The sequence below is a fragment of the Pteropus medius genome, unplaced genomic scaffold (genome assembly GCF_902729225.1).
Source record: "Pteropus medius unplaced genomic scaffold, Ma_sr-lr_union100, whole genome shotgun sequence".
NCBI lineage: Eukaryota > Metazoa > Chordata > Mammalia > Chiroptera > Pteropodidae > Pteropus > Pteropus medius.
Genome location: NW_024346065.1, coordinates 1,671,239 through 1,689,207, shown reverse-complemented (window position 1 = coordinate 1,689,207; position 17,969 = coordinate 1,671,239). Strand labels below are relative to the sequence as shown.

Here is a 17,969-nt window from a genome sequence, read left to right as displayed (position 1 = left end):
CACAACCGGAACTTTGATTAAATCATACTTGAAGCCTAACTACCTATAAACTTGTTCAATTTTGTAAATGAATATATTCCTTTTATTGCTTAAGCCAATTTGAGTAGCATTTTCTGTTGTTTCCTAAATGATAAAAATAACTTAGTAGATTAACTTTCTCTTACAGTGATAATCTAGAAAAAACTTAAGACTCAAATATCAGACAAGAGTAAGCAAAAGCAACTTGGCTGACAAAAAAATAGCAGCTTTTTTTTTTTTTTAATCACGCAATACCCTATTTTCTGCTGTACTGTTTGCCATCAAAGTTTTAATTTAATTGATTATTCATCTACTAAAAAATATCAGCAAGGGGTGGAAGTACCAAATTTAAACTTACTGGCTGTATTTTGGTTTATGGTGTGTGTGTGTAAATAATGTCATATCCTTAATTAATAGCTGTCAGCTCTCTTTTCATATGCCAGCAGAAGAGTAGAAAGCAATTACTAACCCTTACTGTAACATTCTAGAATTAGGTTGATACTGCATTTTCTCTTTGAGATTCAGAAGAGTCCCTGAAGTCAGGGCTCTACTCAACAAATAAACTAGAAAGAACCCAACTCCTCTGAATTTGTAGGAAAGTGGCTTACAATAAAACTTGTAAAGTTTTGCTTTATCTTGGAAGATACTATACAAATACAAAGAAAGCTGAGTCTAAAAGGATAATTCATTGAATTTAATCCATATGTGGTGCAAATAGTTTATAATGGGTTCACATGTATATTCCCCCCCACCCCCGTAATTACTACTAGGGCAACTATTTTAAATTTGATTAGAGAGGATTTTATAAATTTGACCTCAAAGGCAAGAGAATTAAAGGCAAAAATAAATGAATGAGACTACAGTAAACTAAAAAGTTCTGCACAGTAAAAGAAATCATCAACAAAACAAAAAGATGACCAACTGAATGGGAGAAGATATTTGCAAAGGACACTTCTGATATGGGGATAATATACAAAACATATAAAGAACTCATAAAACTCAACAACAAAACAACAAACAATCTAAATTTTAAAAAAATGGGCAGAGGATCTGAACGGACACTTCTCCCAAGATGTAAAAATGGCTAAAAAATATGGGAAAAGATGCTCAACTTCACTAGTTATTAGGGAAATGCAAATCAAAAGCACAACAAGATACCACCCTACACCTGCTAGAATAGCTATTATCAACATGACAAGAAATAAGTGTTGGAGAGGTTGTGGAGAAAAAGAAATCTGCATATACTGTCGGTGGGACTGTGAACTGGTACAGCCACTATGGAAAACAGTATGGAGGTTCCTCAAAAAATTAAGAATTTTCAAATGACCCAGCAATCCTTCTAGCTATCTACCCCAAAAGTTTGAAAACATTTATCTGTAAACATATATGCACCTAGATATTATTCATGGTGGCTACGATATGGAAACAACCAAAATGTCCTTCGATAGATGACTGAATAAAGATGTGGCACATATATACAATGGAATACTACTCAGCCATAAGAAAACATGAAATACTGCCATTTGCGACAACATAGATGGATCTTAAGAATATCATACTAGCGAAATAAGTCAAATGGAAAAATTCAAGAACCATATGATTTCACTCATATGTGGGATACAAAACTGAAAGCAAATAAACAAACGAGACAAACAAATAAAAAATTATAGTCACAGGCAATAGTATGGTAGTTGCCAGAGGGAAAAGGGGTAGGGGAGAGGTAGAAGAGGATAAAGGGGGTCAAATATATGGTGACAGAGGAGACTTGACTTGGGTGGTAAAAACACAATGCAACATATGAATGATGCACTTGAAACCTATGTAATTTCATTAACTAATGTCACCCCAATAAATTTAATAAAATTTATTTTGAAAACATACTTGAACATAATCCTTTCATTCTTTGTTCACTTGCCTAGTTATATTTTTACAGAATTGCAAATGTAGTATGCATAAAAATATGAAGTATGCTTTTTATTTTTCTATATACTTTGCTATAATACTATATATTCATAATTTTAAATTTTTATTGCTATATAATGATCCATTGAACAGATAAATAAAAGTTAGATAGCTATCTGTATTTAGATATTGCCATACCTGATATCAAAATTTTAGATATAAAGAATAAATTAATATAACTATTTGGATCATCTCCTTAGGAAAAATGATCAAAAATGGAATTAAATTAAATCATAAAACATTTTTATAACTCTTCATATAAATACAAATTTTTTTCCAGTTGCACAATTTACATGGCAACTAGCAATAGCCAATGCATCAATTTTTACAATAGTGCAACTGTTACATCTTCTGAAACTCAAGGAAAATTTCTAAAAATATGTCATAACAGGTTTACCTGTGGTGTATTTTAAAAGTACAACTTTCTTGGTTGTACCCCCATTTTAATAAATCAGAATCTCTCAGCTATGACCTACGAATATACAATTTAATAAACTGTTAACAATTTGGACATTAAATTTGCCCAATAAAGTTTGAAAACTATTCTATTAAAGTACCTACAGTGTTTTCTCAGATTATCTTAAAAACCCGAATTACAAAAAATGATTGGTTGTTAGAATCTATTGAATGCTTTTCACTTAGCAGAATCTGTTCTAAGAGTTTTTACTTGTATTACCTCACTTAAACCTTACAATAATTCTATGTGATAGGTAAGATTATTAACCTAATTTTACAAAAGTGGAAGCTGAGGCACAGTGGTTAAGAAACCCTGTTAGTGGAAAACATACTACTTTAATCCAGGTTGTCAAGCTAGGATCTTAGCTCTTAACTTCTGTACTATACTGCCTCTCAGATGTTAATTATTTTCCCAGATATTACTCCACCATAAATCATTCATTCCTTGAACAGATGTTCTACCTGAGGGTAAGAAAGCAGACCTGATTAAGATGGCTATAGAAAAAATAAAGCTGTATAAAAAAGGGAGAAAATAAAATATTGGGAGTATAAAATAAAAGGAGCATATATGGAGAAATAATATTTGTCAAGCACCTCAAAAAGAAATTTTATACATACAGTGCTATTTTTATATTCATATGTATATGCAAATGACACATCGAGACCTGGCTAACTAGCAGCTTCTGATATGTGATGATGCACAGACTAAGATTAGATCCACTTTAACAAAGCTCATATAACATGTTAAGAGTTTTGGAAAAGAGACTTCTCAGTTTCCAAACCTGGAACATATTCTGGGATTTATAAACAAAGGGAACAACTTATTATATGATTGACAAGTGGAGTCTATGTGGCATATATTTGTATTTGTATTAGTAATTCTAGTATTTTAACAACTTAATATAAAGTTATCAATTAACTTTTGAAATATGAATACCTCAGAACCCAGGGTGATTTATAGGAGTAATATGTAAAGCATATACAATTACATTAATAATTTCCATACTTTTCTGATCTAGTCCATTTCATGAACAGGAATGTTGGTTAATGATCCTTACAATGACAACTCCAAAAAAGCCTTTCCTGTTCAAACATTTTCCTTCCTTTGTTATTCAAGTCCCTTCTTCAAACACAGTTTCCCATTACCTTCCTTTATAAACCTAATGCTCTGGACATTCATTAATCCCTAAACAATTCCCTTTTTTTTAATAGCCACAACTGTGCTCCTGTAATCCAGCTTATCTCTGGATATTGATGACTTGAATACACTCTCCCTACAGAAGCCTCTGGTCAAAGGAAATGTACACTCCCTTTAAAATATTCTATACTTCTTTTTGATCTTATAAGTGAGAGGGCTAAGACTTGAAATTAGGTATTCTCACTTGATTAAGGAAATTACTAAGTGTGAGGGACTGTCAAGCAATTAAGAAAAAGATTGAATATGAAAGATAAGGTTCCTCTTCCCTGAGTGCTTTCAATCTACTAGAGAGTTCTAATCCTGTTTTACAGTGTTGTTTTCTTTTATATTTTAAAAAATAGTTGTCTAGAAAAGTTTGCTAATTTTTCAGTAATCTAAAAATGTAGGAACACAATTTAGACCAGAGGCCTTAACAAGAACTTTACTGTTACAATGAAGTTTTATATATTACCCTCCTGGACAAATGAGCTAAGAAATAAGCATATTGAAGTGACGATCTTATGACACATTATAATACTATATTGTTTCCTTTTTAATATGTTTGGATCCATTTTATAAATTACTTTATATTTTCAATATTATGTATAAGGAATTTATTAAGAGTTCTTCACATATTCAACCTTCACTAATTTAAAAGTTTAACATTCTATTAAAATCATTAGGAAAGTTTGCTCAATATAAATAGTGGTGACAGGAATTTTCCTACTAAATTCTACTGGAAGAAAAACAAGTTTAGTTTACCAGTAAGAACAGGTCCATACTATTAGTTGGACCTGTTCTTACTGGTTTACCAGTAAGAACAGGTCCATACTATTACATGAAAACTATCTATGTAGGCCTACTTATTTATCATTTAAAAATATAAAATAACATTTTGGTTTTCTTAGGAATAATAAAGAATAGGCGAATCTGGCAATCGCTCAGATTTAGGTAAATGGGTCCAGAATATACCATGGTGGCATAAAAATTATTTGAGCTGAAGGCATTGCAGTTCCTGAAATAACTTCTCTGCCTAAAAGGAGAGCCTCCCAAAAAAGGCTCAAAAGAACTCAATTGTCATAAATTCCTTCCTGGGGAACAACTCTAATCTTCTCAGAAGAAAAAGAGGCAGTACACTGAAACAGACATTGTCACAAAACAATCCTATCTATACCATCTATTCTCCTAAGGGTCAGTTGGTCTTTCCAGAAAGTTATCTGTTATCCCATAAATCATCTTCCTCCTCCCCTTCTACAAAGTCTTTTGTTTCCCCTAACTGATCTTCTTCCTTTCCTCTATTAAGATAGTATATAAACCCACAAATTCTAACACCTGTTTGAGTCACATTTTTTTGTGAACTCAGGTACATACATATATAATTAAAGCTGTTTTTTCTCTAACTAATCTGTCTTTGTCAGTATAATTCACAGGTCTCCAAGTAGTAAATTAAGAGGGTAGAGGGAAAGTTTTCCTACCTGACACAGTAAATTACAGCTATAGATTTAAACCTATTTATGTTTTCTTCTCATGTTTTGTTACATATTGAAAGTTTTAAACATGTAAAATATTTGTTCTTTTAAAAGGAGTTATTCTCTCTTATAAATTAATGCCCAAGAAAACGGTGATGACTAGCTCTGAATGTGGCTCAATTCTTGTGAACTACAGGCAGGAGGTATTATATTAACAGAATTAAAAAAAAAAAAAAGAATTTTCAGATATATAATGAGGTAACATTATACCTACTGTATGACCTCCCAAAATATTTCCAAAACTAGAAATTGAACACCATTACAGGCTTATCTCTCTTTTGTCTCTCTTTAAGCCTACTAATCCTTATTGTTGTTAAGGCAAAAAATAAAAGTAGAAAAACAGATAAGAAGGGTGAACTTAATCAGTTGGCATACTGTTTTCTAAAGAAAACTAAAGAGCTTTGAGAAGCCTCTAAACTAAAAAGAGCAAAATAGCTTAAGCCTTTTAAGAACTATTTTGTAAGCAACTTAAGTGCCATATAATGTTATTGAGTACTTTTATAAATGAATCATCTAAAGTTGAGTGCATGTTTTCAAAATTAGTTGTAAATCTTTAATCAAAGCCTCAATGAATGCAGTACCAAGTCTTCAGCTTTTGAAATTTTTAGCAAATTGCAATCACTGAAAACAAAGATTGTAAATAGGAAAATGATGAAATTCATCCTTTCAAAAGCAAAGCAGAAACCAGATAACTTAAAGAATAAAAGCTCATACAGGATATAAAATTTAATTTTGAAATTGTATAGTTGTACTTTATAATATCTTTACTTGTGAGGAAAGCCTTTTTGACAGAGCTCCCAATTTCAAATGAAATTAATATATTTATACTTTGCACAGAATTGAATAAAACTAAGAAAGCCTACAATTTTGCAATACCTTCCTATGGTGAAACATTCCAAAGACTCAATAGCCATAAGTTAACTTTAAAGAGTTTAATCAACTAAAAATATTTATCAAAGGAAGAAATTTTGAATAAGACAAAAAAAACACCATCTGTGAACATACTTAGGCTAAAATATTTAAACATTTCAATACTTTTCAAAGAAGATTATAGGCAATTTATTTTAAAAATTTATAGGAGACTATTTTAAACTTTTTAATAAAACATCAGTGACAATATTACAGATTGATATGGCTAAAAACTGCTTAACACATAAATATGTACAAAAATTATTATTCTGCTTTAGTCAACTTTTATTATAATAAGATAATATAAATAAAATTTTTAGCTGTCATTTTAAAGCACATGCTTATTTGCTATTTTTAAGGCATGATTTTATTTTTAAAAATAGTTTTTCAGTAGACTGGTTTTATAGGTTCACCAATATAAATCCAATTTCTTAGTCAATAATATTTCAAAACATACATAATTTTGCTCTAATGTCTCTTTTCTTTCTCAAACATGAAGTTGTTAGAAATGATAAATTATATGTTTAGCCTACCGATAAATTGCCTGACACTTTACCCCAGCTCACTAACCAATGGGACAGAGATAGAGTCCAAAGTTACACTTCTGGAGATTATGGTAAACAGAACAAAACTGGCTTAAGATTGAATAAAGTGTTGTATTCCAAGAATCAACACTATGAACTTTTTAAGATGAACTGCAGGAAAAATTGGAATTCTGAGAAAGGATTCAATTATGATCTTATTAACACTAAAAAATACATTTGATTACATATTCTCTAAGTCACAAACTACTTTCAAGAATACCTCCTACAGTCCCATACTGCACATGTGAAAAATATAACATGAGCACAAGCATTTTTATTACATCAATATTTGAGCAGCAAAGATCATCAACAGAGGACTGATTAACTGAATTATGGCACATCCATAAAACAAAATGCAATGCAGCTATTTAAAAAAGATAGATCTGTTTACACTGATAATGAAAGATCTTTGAAATGTAATGTTAAATAAAAAGAACATCATGCAGAAGTGTATACATTTATATAAGTATTTTTACTCCAATGCACATTGTGTAAATATACATATATACATAATTATAAATATATATGTATATGCATGTATCTATACATTCACATTTATGCGTGTGGGAATGCATGTGCATGTGTGATGGTGGGCAGAGCCTTTGTGTGCGTATGCATGTGTGGATGATACCTTTTGGTAGCTTCATGAGCATATATTACATACTATCAAAAAACTGAAATATAAATATTTGAGAAAAAAATAAAGATCTTTAAGTGAACATCTGTTTTATTCTAGGATAAATAATTAAATGCAAGAATAATAGCAGAATTATAAATTTAGAAAAAGAAGCAAAAAACTTCAAGACAGCAAAAATCCAAGAGAGTTGTCTAAGAGCAATAATTTATGAAGTATAAAAATATATATACCTAAGATTATAATGGAAAAATGCAATCGAAACAGTAAGATCCAATACGCCTACATGTATTTCTGACAGAATATCCCCCCAAATCTAACTTACAAATATACTTCTTTCACTGATATTTTTTTTTAATGCCTATAGCGCCTGATATTCCTAGGTGGTTTCCCATCCAAGTACTAACCAGGCCCGACCCTGCTTAGCTTCCAAGATCAGACGAGATCGGGCATGTTCAAGGTGGCATGACCATAGACATTCTTTCACTGATATTTAATTGTAAAATTGTTTTATTTCTCACCCTGTCTGGAAGTCTAATATTTGTGGCAAAAAAAAACAAAATAGTTGAATTTACGGTAGCTAAGTGTCTTTCTCTTTGAAAGCTTAGTTACATTAAACCACTTCATTCTCTCACTTCTTCCCCTAAAAACAAATAGGGTATTTTGCAGTTTTCCATTTCATTGATAGTAAGAATTTTTCTGAATTCTTTTCAGAAGTAAATGTTCCATGAGTAGTTATAGATTCATTGTATCTGTGGGAGGAGGTGAGTTCAGGATTCTCTTATGCCAACATCTTTGACCAAAATCCAGAAACTCTAAGGGACATTTATCAAGACCCAGACCTCAGAGTGCTGAATCTCTATGCTATTGTCCAAGATGGTGACATGGGAGCTTGATGAACTCACCACCTTTCATGGACATACTGAATCTACAGCTACACACGGAGCAACTCCCTCCGTAAGAAATCCAGAAAGTAGCTGAATGAATCCTATACATCGAGTAAACAAGGAAATAACCACACCACAGACATCAAAATGGGTTTCAGGATACCCTCAACTAATGAAAGCTACTAGAAACAAAGGCAGTGGTTTGGACAATCACAAAAGTTTGAGAGAAAACCAAAAGTTTGCACTGGCCTTATTGAAAAAGTTCATCTCCTACACAAGACCACTCTAGCAAACTGGGAGAGGTAGCTATTTTATCTATTGCAATGAAACCAACACAGAGTCAAGAAAAATGGAGACACGAAAGAATATTATTCAAAAGAAAGAAGGGGTGGCTCCATAGTGTAGTGGTAGCACATCTGCTTTACATGCAGAAGGTCCTGGGTTCACACCCCGGGTGGAGCCACAGATCCTACCCCAGGTGAGCCAGGTCCCCTAAGCGCGCCGGGGGTGCCAGGCCCCAGGTACACACCATGAGTGTGTGGGAGGAGATGCTCTACCTTCAGAGATCCAGTTCTTAAAGGGAAACAGCAACATCCATGGTCAGGAGTGGAAGTGGGGGGGGGGCGGTGAGGGAGGGAATTAAAGAGGGGGGAAAAAAAAGAATAACATAAAATTCCAGAAAAAGACTAATAAAATGGAGATAAATGATTTACCTAATAAAGAGTTCAAAAGAACGGTTATAAAGATACTCACTGAGGTCAGGAGAACACTGCATGAACAAAGTGAGAATTTCAACAGAGATAGAAAATATAAAAAAAAAAATACCAACCAGATCAGAGTTGAAAAATACAAAAGCTGAACTGAAAAACTCTACAGAAGGGTTAATAGCATATTAGATCAAATAGAAGAAAAGGTAAGTGCACTTGAAGACCAGGCAGTGGAATTCATCCAAACGGAAGAGCAAAAAGAATGAAAAAGATTAAAGACAGCTTAAGGGACTTATGGGACACCATCAAGTGTACCATATATGCATAACAGGACCCCAGAAAGAGAAGAGAGAGAGAAAGGGGAAGAAAGCTTAATCAATGAAATGATTGCTGAAAACCTCCCCAATCTTAGTAAAGAAAAAAACATCCAGACCAGGAAGCCCAAAGAGTTCCAAATAAAATGATTCCAAAGAGACCTATACCAAGACACATTATAATTAAATTGTCAAAAGTTAAAGACAAGGATAGAATCTTAAAAACAGCAAGAGAAAAAAAAGTTATTGTATCCAGGGAACCCCAAAAGATTATCAGCAGACTTTTAAGCAGAAACTTTGCAGGTCCTTAGGGAGTGACACAATATACTCAAAATGCCAACCAACAATACTCTATCGAGCAAAACTTGAGATTCAGAATTGAAGGAGAAATGAAGAGTTTTCCAGACAAGCAAAAGCCGAAGGAGGTTCATCACCACTAGACTGTCCTTATGAAAAATGTTAAAGGGACTTCAAGCTTAGAACCACTGTGGAAAACAGTATGGCAGTTCCTCAAAAACTTAAACATAGAATTACTATAGTATCCAGCATTTTCACTTCTAGGTACATATCCGAAGTAATTAAAGCAGGATTTCAAAAAGATATTTTTAAACCAATGTTCATAACAGCATCTTTCACAATAGCTAAAATGTATAAGTAACCCAAGTGTCCATTGACAGATGAATTGAAAAACAAAATGTAGTATATGTATACAATGAAATATTCAGCCCTAAAAAGACAGTTTTGGCATATGCTACAACATGGATGAACTCTGAAGACATTATTTTAAATGAAATAAGCCAGTCACAAAAGAATATTATATGAGTTTACTTATATGAGGTTTCTGAAGTAGTCAAATTCATAGAGATACAAAGTAGACTGCTGGTTGCCAGGAGCAATTCCTGGGAATTGGAGAGGAGCACAGAATGGGAGCTAGTGTTTAATGGGTACAGAGCTTCATTTGGAGAAGATGAAAACATTCTGGAGATGATGGTGGAGATAAACTGCACAACAATATGAATGTACTTAATACCACTGAAGTATACACTAAAAAACTGTATATTTGATGTTGCATATATTTTACTACAATTTAAAAAATTAAGGGAAAAAGAAAATATTTTGGTACTTCCTTAAATTAGTAAGCATGAAGTTACCATAGGACCAAGCAATTCCACTCTTTGCTATACAACAAAGAGAAAATAAAACATACTGCTATACAAAAACTTTACAAGAATATTCATAGCATTAGTCATAATAGCAAAAGGTGGGATAACTCAAATGCCTGTTAACTGATGAACAGATAACCAAAATATGGTCTATCCATACAATGGAATACTATTTGGCAATAAAAAATAATAAAGTATTAATATATGCTACAATATGGATGAACTGTGAAAATACTATGCTTAATGAAAGAACCTAGTCACAAAAGAAGATATTTCGAATGATTTTATTTATGCAAAATATCCAAAATAGGCAAATATACAGAGACACTGAGTAGTTTAATGGTTGCCTAGGAGAGGGAAGATGGAAGAAAAAGGGGAGTTGCTGTTAATGGTTCAGGGTTTCTTTCTGGGGAGATGAAAATATTCTTAAATTGACAGTAGTGATGATTATGCAATTCTGCAAATATACTAAAAACCACTGAAGCATACAAGTGGGTAAATTGTAATGGTATGTGATTTACATCCCCCCAAAATAAAAATTTTTAATTTTTAAAAAGATCCTTCCGAAAGGAGGGTAACATCTGATCAGTCTCCCTATGCACCCCTGCTTCCCCAAAAGAAGTTAAATTCACAAAGAATTAGAAGAAGTATACCAAGCATAATTTGAGCAAATTTCACTCTTCTCGGTGACAGCCAGGTCAAATCTAAAACACTGTGTTCAGCTCTTGCCATTATACTTTAAGGGAAGCACTAACAAATTACAGCTTATTCAGGGTGGCTTTCTCAAATCTAATTATCTTGACTAAGTCATTAGTCTGAATAAATCAATGAAATAACTAAATTAAAAAGTTATAAATAAATAAATAACGTATATAATAAATGGTCTATTGTTACCCTTTTTGGAATGTAATATACTTTATCGGGATAGAGAATTAAGCTTTGGATTACATCTTTTTAGCAGTATCTGATACTTTCTCAAGTCACCGTCCTTTACAGAGGTATCCTGGAAGCAAAAAGAGTAACCTGAATTCCATTTTATTACACAGTCACAAAAATTATGACAAACACCATGCCTCCTTTATTCACCATTATTTTCTAAGTCTTACCATATTAAATGACATATAGTAGGTACTCAAATATACATAGTTTTTCCCCCCTAAATTCATAGCTTAATGATAGAGAAAAAAAATGTTTTAAACTAAGTATTTTAAAGTATCCTAATTGGATTTCATCTATTTATGCTAAAAAAAAAAAAAATGTCAAGACAATATTATGTTGCTTCCAACCTAAGCGAACTATAAGAATTTACATTCAATGCCAGGTAATTAAGTGAATTCTGACCAGCATACAAATGTCACGTCACCCTACACCCTGAAATTCACATGTTTTTCTAGCCTGACTATGTTCTTAGTTATTTATAAAAGAGGGAGAAATAAAATAGAACTTCGCAGAGAAAAAAGAAAAATATCTACTTCTTAACTTACTTTTAAAATTACTGCTTTTTAAGAAACAAGTTAATTAAAGACTGAATTACCCAAAATATTTTTTACTCTACCAAAATTATGCTATGAATGATTTTCTTAAAGTAAACTACTCAGAAAATACACTCAACTTTAAAAATGCTTTGAGGGATCTTCCTTGATTTCATTAAGAAAGAATGGAATCCTTTCTTGGCTATATCTGTTCTCAGTATTCTGAGTAGCAAGTGCCTATAAATCAGAAGCATAGGGATTAGTGAGGTCATTCATCATTTCCTTTTGCTCCTGGAGTTAGGTCTCTCATTCCCCCATGCACACTTACAAAGATGCTGAGGCTGCAGAGGGAACTAGTGTTAATCAAAGTTTAAATATAGCCATTAGGTCTCCAGAGAGTAAATTTCTGTATTGAACACCAACGAAAGCCAAATGTTAGAATCAGAACAATGTAAACAGTGGGGAAAAGGCAGGTTTTGCCAATATATATTCACTATACATTGAGTTTATTACCCCCTTACTCTCTCCATTATCCATTCATTTAGTCACCAAATCACGCATTTGTACCATTATTTATCTATTTAAGGAATATTTCTGGTGGGCCTACTATGTATTAAAATACTGTAGTGGGTGGTAGTGATATAACATTAGAAATGAACACAATCTCTGCCCTTAAGGAGGCTATATTTCATTGAGAAATACAGACAGCATACATGATAACAATGATAACATAGGTAAAGGTTATGACAGGTGCTTAGATAAGCCATAGGAGTAGCACATGGGAGATCACAGAGGACTCCAGGAGAAAAAAACCCAAACCCAACCAGCCTTCTTTCCTAAATAGATTACCCTAGATTTTAAAAATTAGGCTTCTTTCTCAACTTAACTTGCATTTAATTTATCTCAGAGGGCAAAAATATTAGGGTAGTTTTTATTTACTACACTTTCTAGGCAAGAGTATAAAGAAGCAGCAGAAAGATCTGGCTTCCTTGAAACTGCTGCCCAATAGTTTAGTATTATGGAAATTTCCCCAGCAGAATAGAGATATTTTAACTTTCCATAATCTCTCAAAAATAGTACTTTATAATTTTTAAATTCTCAAAACATCTAGAAAAGAAATAAATGGTGTTCTCTACCTTTTGTCATTTTCTTCCTAATTTGGGCTGAGTTACAAGCAAGTGTGTCTTAGGAAGTGCATTAAGTTAGCATATTTAGCAAACTTCTTTACCTGCCTGTTTAATTATCGTCCCAATCCACAACCAACAGATGATAGCTGAGTCATAAATAGGACTCAACAGTCCTTGCATTGAGGCTTTTATTTTTATGGGTGTTAAATCTCACTTTCAGTCCCACTTTTAGTCTATGTAGTTCCACTCCTCAGATACCAACATAAAACAAAACCAAAGGAAATAAAAATTATATTCTATCTTCTCTTAACAAAAGTGAGGAAAATATATACATATATACATTTATGGTGTGAGAACAATTAAATAGGCCATACAGAAAAAATATTTTCAAACAGTGCCTAGGTGGCCAAGTACTAAGATATAGTCATCATATTTTTAATAAACTTAGTTACACAAATTAAAACCTGCAAGTGAAGTCAAGTCATTATGCTGTACCTTAAACTTATACAGTGTTGTATGCCAATGATATCATGATAAAACTGGAAAAAATTAAAGAATTTTAAAAACAAATGTGATAAAATCAAGAAAGTCAAAACTGAGGCTGGAAATGGAAAGAAAACAATGCCTGGTTGTCGGGTGGCCATCACTATGTAGTTTTGTGACCCTACATAAATCACAACTTAGTTAAAACTTTAGCTTTTACATTTCTAAATTGACAAGATTAAACTAATTGAATATGACTTCCATTGTAGAAAATTTCAAAAGTATTGTGACTAACAGACCCTAAGGTGATCCCCAATAATTCCCACATCCTGGTGTTCACCTTTGTGTAATTCCCTCCCGAGTTCTAACCGAAAGTGACAGTATGTTACTCCCATGAATAGGTGACACTATATGGCAAAGATGATAGACCTGTGAATAGAAACTAGCCAAGACCTAGCAAAAAACAGCGTATTCAGCCATTCAACCATAAGGATATGAATTCTGCCAGCAACCTGAATTAGTTTGGAGCAATTCTTCTCCAGTTAAGCCTCCAGATAAAAACGAAACTCAGCCAACATCTAGACTGCAATCTTGGATGACTCTGAGCAGAGGATACAGTCAAACTGCACCCAAAATCCTCACTCATGGAAACTGTAAGATAATAAATGTTTGTTGCTTTAAGACAGTAAGTTTATGGTGATCTGTTGCACAACACTATAAAACTAATATAAACAGAAAGTAAAATCATCCATTTGCTCACTCTAACCATCAATGTCAGATGTGTTGATGTGTTTTAGATTAATGAAATACATGAATATCAAAATTTTATTTTAATCATTAGTTTCAACCTCCTAGATCCTCATTCACCTTCTGCTAGACTGAGTTTATAAACAGCATAACATACTCAGGGAGTTCCTGTTTTTCTCTTAATGAATAAATCAATCTCTCTCTTTCTCTCTCTCTCCCCTCCCTCCCCACAACCCTCCTGTCTCTCCTTCCTTCATGCCTTCCTTCCTTCCTTCCTTCCTCTTTCTCCCTCCTTCTGTCAGTCCCTCCCTCCCTCTTTCCATCCCTTTTTCTTTTTTTAACAAAAGCTTCATTTCAAGGATCACCTCTTTTTGAAATACTTCATCAGTGTTCCCATTAAACTTTTATATGCCTATATAATAATATATAATAATATTCTTCAGTTATTATAATGGAATGGTAAATGAGAATCTTTGACTCCTTTCCCTTTTTTGATTTATAGTGGTGAAGTTCCTCTTTTTAAGAAAGAAGTATGAAAAACAGAAATAACCTGTTTTTATTCCACTTGCTATCTAGCCAGTTCAGATTAAAGTAATAAATTCATCTGAGTCATTTACATTTATGTGTGTGTATTACATAAATAGTCAAATAATTTCAGCAAAAAAGGGAACAATTATTATCAACTAATTGGACTATATAGTCCTTTAAAGTTATTATAGATATTACTACTAATGCCTATCTCATTCAGATACTATGCCCAGGCACAAAATGTTATATGGCAAAGTAATAACACTTCTGAAGTGTATTAGTTCTTTCTCAAATTAACAACTGAGAATCAGTACAGTAGACATCTCTTAGCTTTATCACTCTTTTTCCTGAGTCTACCTTCTCCCTCATTTAATTAGGGTATCCCACTATTTTGGCCACAGTGATTGGCTGAGGTGTGGGCACATGACCAGATTAACAAAATCAGAACTCTTCCAAGGGATTTTACATTTTAAGGCTGGAAGTGAAGAGAGACCATGGAGCTAGAGGACAGAAATTAGAGTAAGTTAGCAGCCATTTTCCTAGTTTAATGGAAAATCCTAAAGATGATGGCACAGGGTGAGAGAAACAAACCCAGTTGCACGAACTCCCTAATTCTGTTCTTTGAGGTTGCTATAGCTGACCTAGTTTCTGAAGTTCTTTCTTGATTCCATGAGAAGTAATCCTTAATAACATAAACCAATCGAGTTTCATTTTGATTTTTAAGCTACAGAATTAGGTTTCTGTACCCTGAAAATGAAAGAATCAACTAATTAAAAATGATACATTATTTATTTCATTAAAAAAATTCTAATAATGGATTGGTCATTCATACACCTCAGGTGGACAACTCAGATACTATCCATCTTAAATCGTATGTTCCTTGATTATAAGAACTATGTCTATTAAAACTAATTGTTGAAGAAATTAAGATGAGCCTTTACTACTGCTTTTCATTAGATAAATTCTAAAACAAATAAACCCTCAAAAGAATTATACATACATTCTCAGGAATGTATGAAATGATGGAAATGAGGAAAGTCTTCTAAAAGCAAAGTAAAATTTAAAGTCTTTGGATATGTAGTTCTGATATAGAACACAGTACCTTTAATAAAACAGCACCAGCCTAGATTAAGCTGTATTGATCCAATACACATTTTATGAACCAATTTATATAAACTAAAAAGAAACCTGATTAAAAATGACAAAAACTTAGAGATTTATAAATAAGACAGCTTTGTTAGCTACTTTACATTTCGCAGAACTATTGGCAACAGAGCAAAATGAATGATCAGTATTGTTTAAAATGCTGCCATTGGAAAAATGCATTTCCACATCAAAATTTATTTACAGAGAAACAAAAAACAGTATAAAAAAAAACCTCTTCGATTTTGTTCAATAAATGTTAAAGGTCTCAAAGATACTCTAAATTGAAATGGAATAAACGGACCATTAAAAATTAACTAAATTATCTACCTAAAAATGCAATATGAGAATGTACAGCTCTATGGAAAATAACCACTTCAAAAACTACTGTTTATCCTCTGCTGACTGGCATTTTTAAGAAATTCAATTCACCATAGCAACTTGTCTTAACACCAGCAGATAAGTATAGGCTATATTTAGATATGATTGCTTTCCAGAAGGCAACCCTGTCTTCCTTCATATTTAATGCCATGATCCAAAGAATCAAAATATCATTCAATCAGATTGTAGTGTGAACGACAAGTACACTCAAAAGGATAAGGCTGTATTTCAGAACCATGAAAAGAGGGTAAAATTTGTAAAGAAGTACATAAAGGTAAATAAAAATATGATGTCTAAGAAATTTACAATCAGATAAAAATATTTTGTCTAATTTTATCTTTGTTCTTAAAAATGAAATGCCGTTATCAAGCACTAGTAATCTATAATATCAAAATACATTTCATTTAGCAAGTCATTTTTTAATTAGTATGCTGCATTTTCAATCTGGCATCTTCTAATTAAAAAAGAATTTGTTTTTACCCCAAATCCTTTATAAGATGAGGTATAACAAGAGAAGTAGTAACAAAAAGCAAGTAACACAATGTAAAATAAGGAAGATGAATGAATTAAAATGTTATTGTTACAAAATTACTATGGACCTATTTGTATTTTATAATCTTCATAATGACAGTGAAAAGAATTTCTATTTTACTAAATAACATAGTTTTACACAGTTTACACAGTCACAATAATCAAACACAAACAATACCTCTTATTTTTGTTTACTTTGTAGATGAGTTGCATTAAAGACAAGATGTGAAGTGAAATTCAATTAAAAATGCCAAGAACATATCACCTCACACTCAATGGGATGTTTATTATTAAAAAAAGGAAAAAACGAAAAAAGAAAATAAAAAAGAAAGAAAATAATGAGTGTTGGTGAGGACGTGAAAAAATTGGCACTTTTGTGTACTGTCGATAGGAATATAAAATGGTACAGTCACTAGGGAAAACTATGGCAGTTCTTCAAAAAATTAAAAATAGAATTACTATATAATAAAGTAATTCCACTTCTGAGTATATAAACAAAAGAATTGAAAGAAGGGTCTCAAAGAGACATTTGGACACATATTCATAGTGTCATTATTCACAATAGCCAAAAGGTAGAAGCAACCTAGTGTCTATTGATTGATGAATGGATAAACAAAATATGGTGTGTGGGTATGTATGTATATATAATGGAATATCATCCACCCTTAAAAAGGGAGGGAATTCTGACACATGCTACAACACAGACGAATTTCCTTGAGACTTTCATGCTAAGTGTAGTAAGCCAGTCACAAAAAAACCAAATACTGTACCACTCCACTTATATAAGATTCCTAGAGTAGTCAAAATCATAGAAACAGAACAGTGGTTACCAGAAGCTGAGGAGAGGAGAAAATGGGAGTTACTGTTTAATGGGTATAGAGTTGCAGTTCTGCAAGATGAAAACAAACTCCTAGGCATATTCATCAACACAGAGTGAATGTCAAGTTCCTGTACTTGGTCTTACACTTAACACCTAGAGAATTGTGATAGAAACAACTATTCTCAGAGCACTCCTCAAAAAGAGAGAGCTTCTTATGTACCTTTTCACCTCGGGCTTGCCGTCGTAAGTGACATTCTGCTCTCATTATTATGAAAGATCAAAAGTTAGTAGCAAGACAAGAAAGTCTTGCTTAAGGATCCACAACTTTCTTTTCTTCCATGGCATCCTCCATCATCATGCTCACACAATATAGCTCACTCTGTTCACTTCAGCCCAA

At 32.5% G+C, this 17,969-nt stretch overlaps 1 protein-coding gene and 1 pseudogene across 9 annotated transcripts in view; both read right to left on the bottom strand.

The window, feature by feature from the left end:
* Positions 1-17,969, bottom strand: part of GPHN (gephyrin) — a 390,537-nt gene that overhangs the window by 308,172 nt on the left and 64,396 nt on the right. The window lies entirely within an intron of this gene.
* On the bottom strand, positions 7,628-7,746 carry LOC120612848 (uncharacterized; annotated as a pseudogene).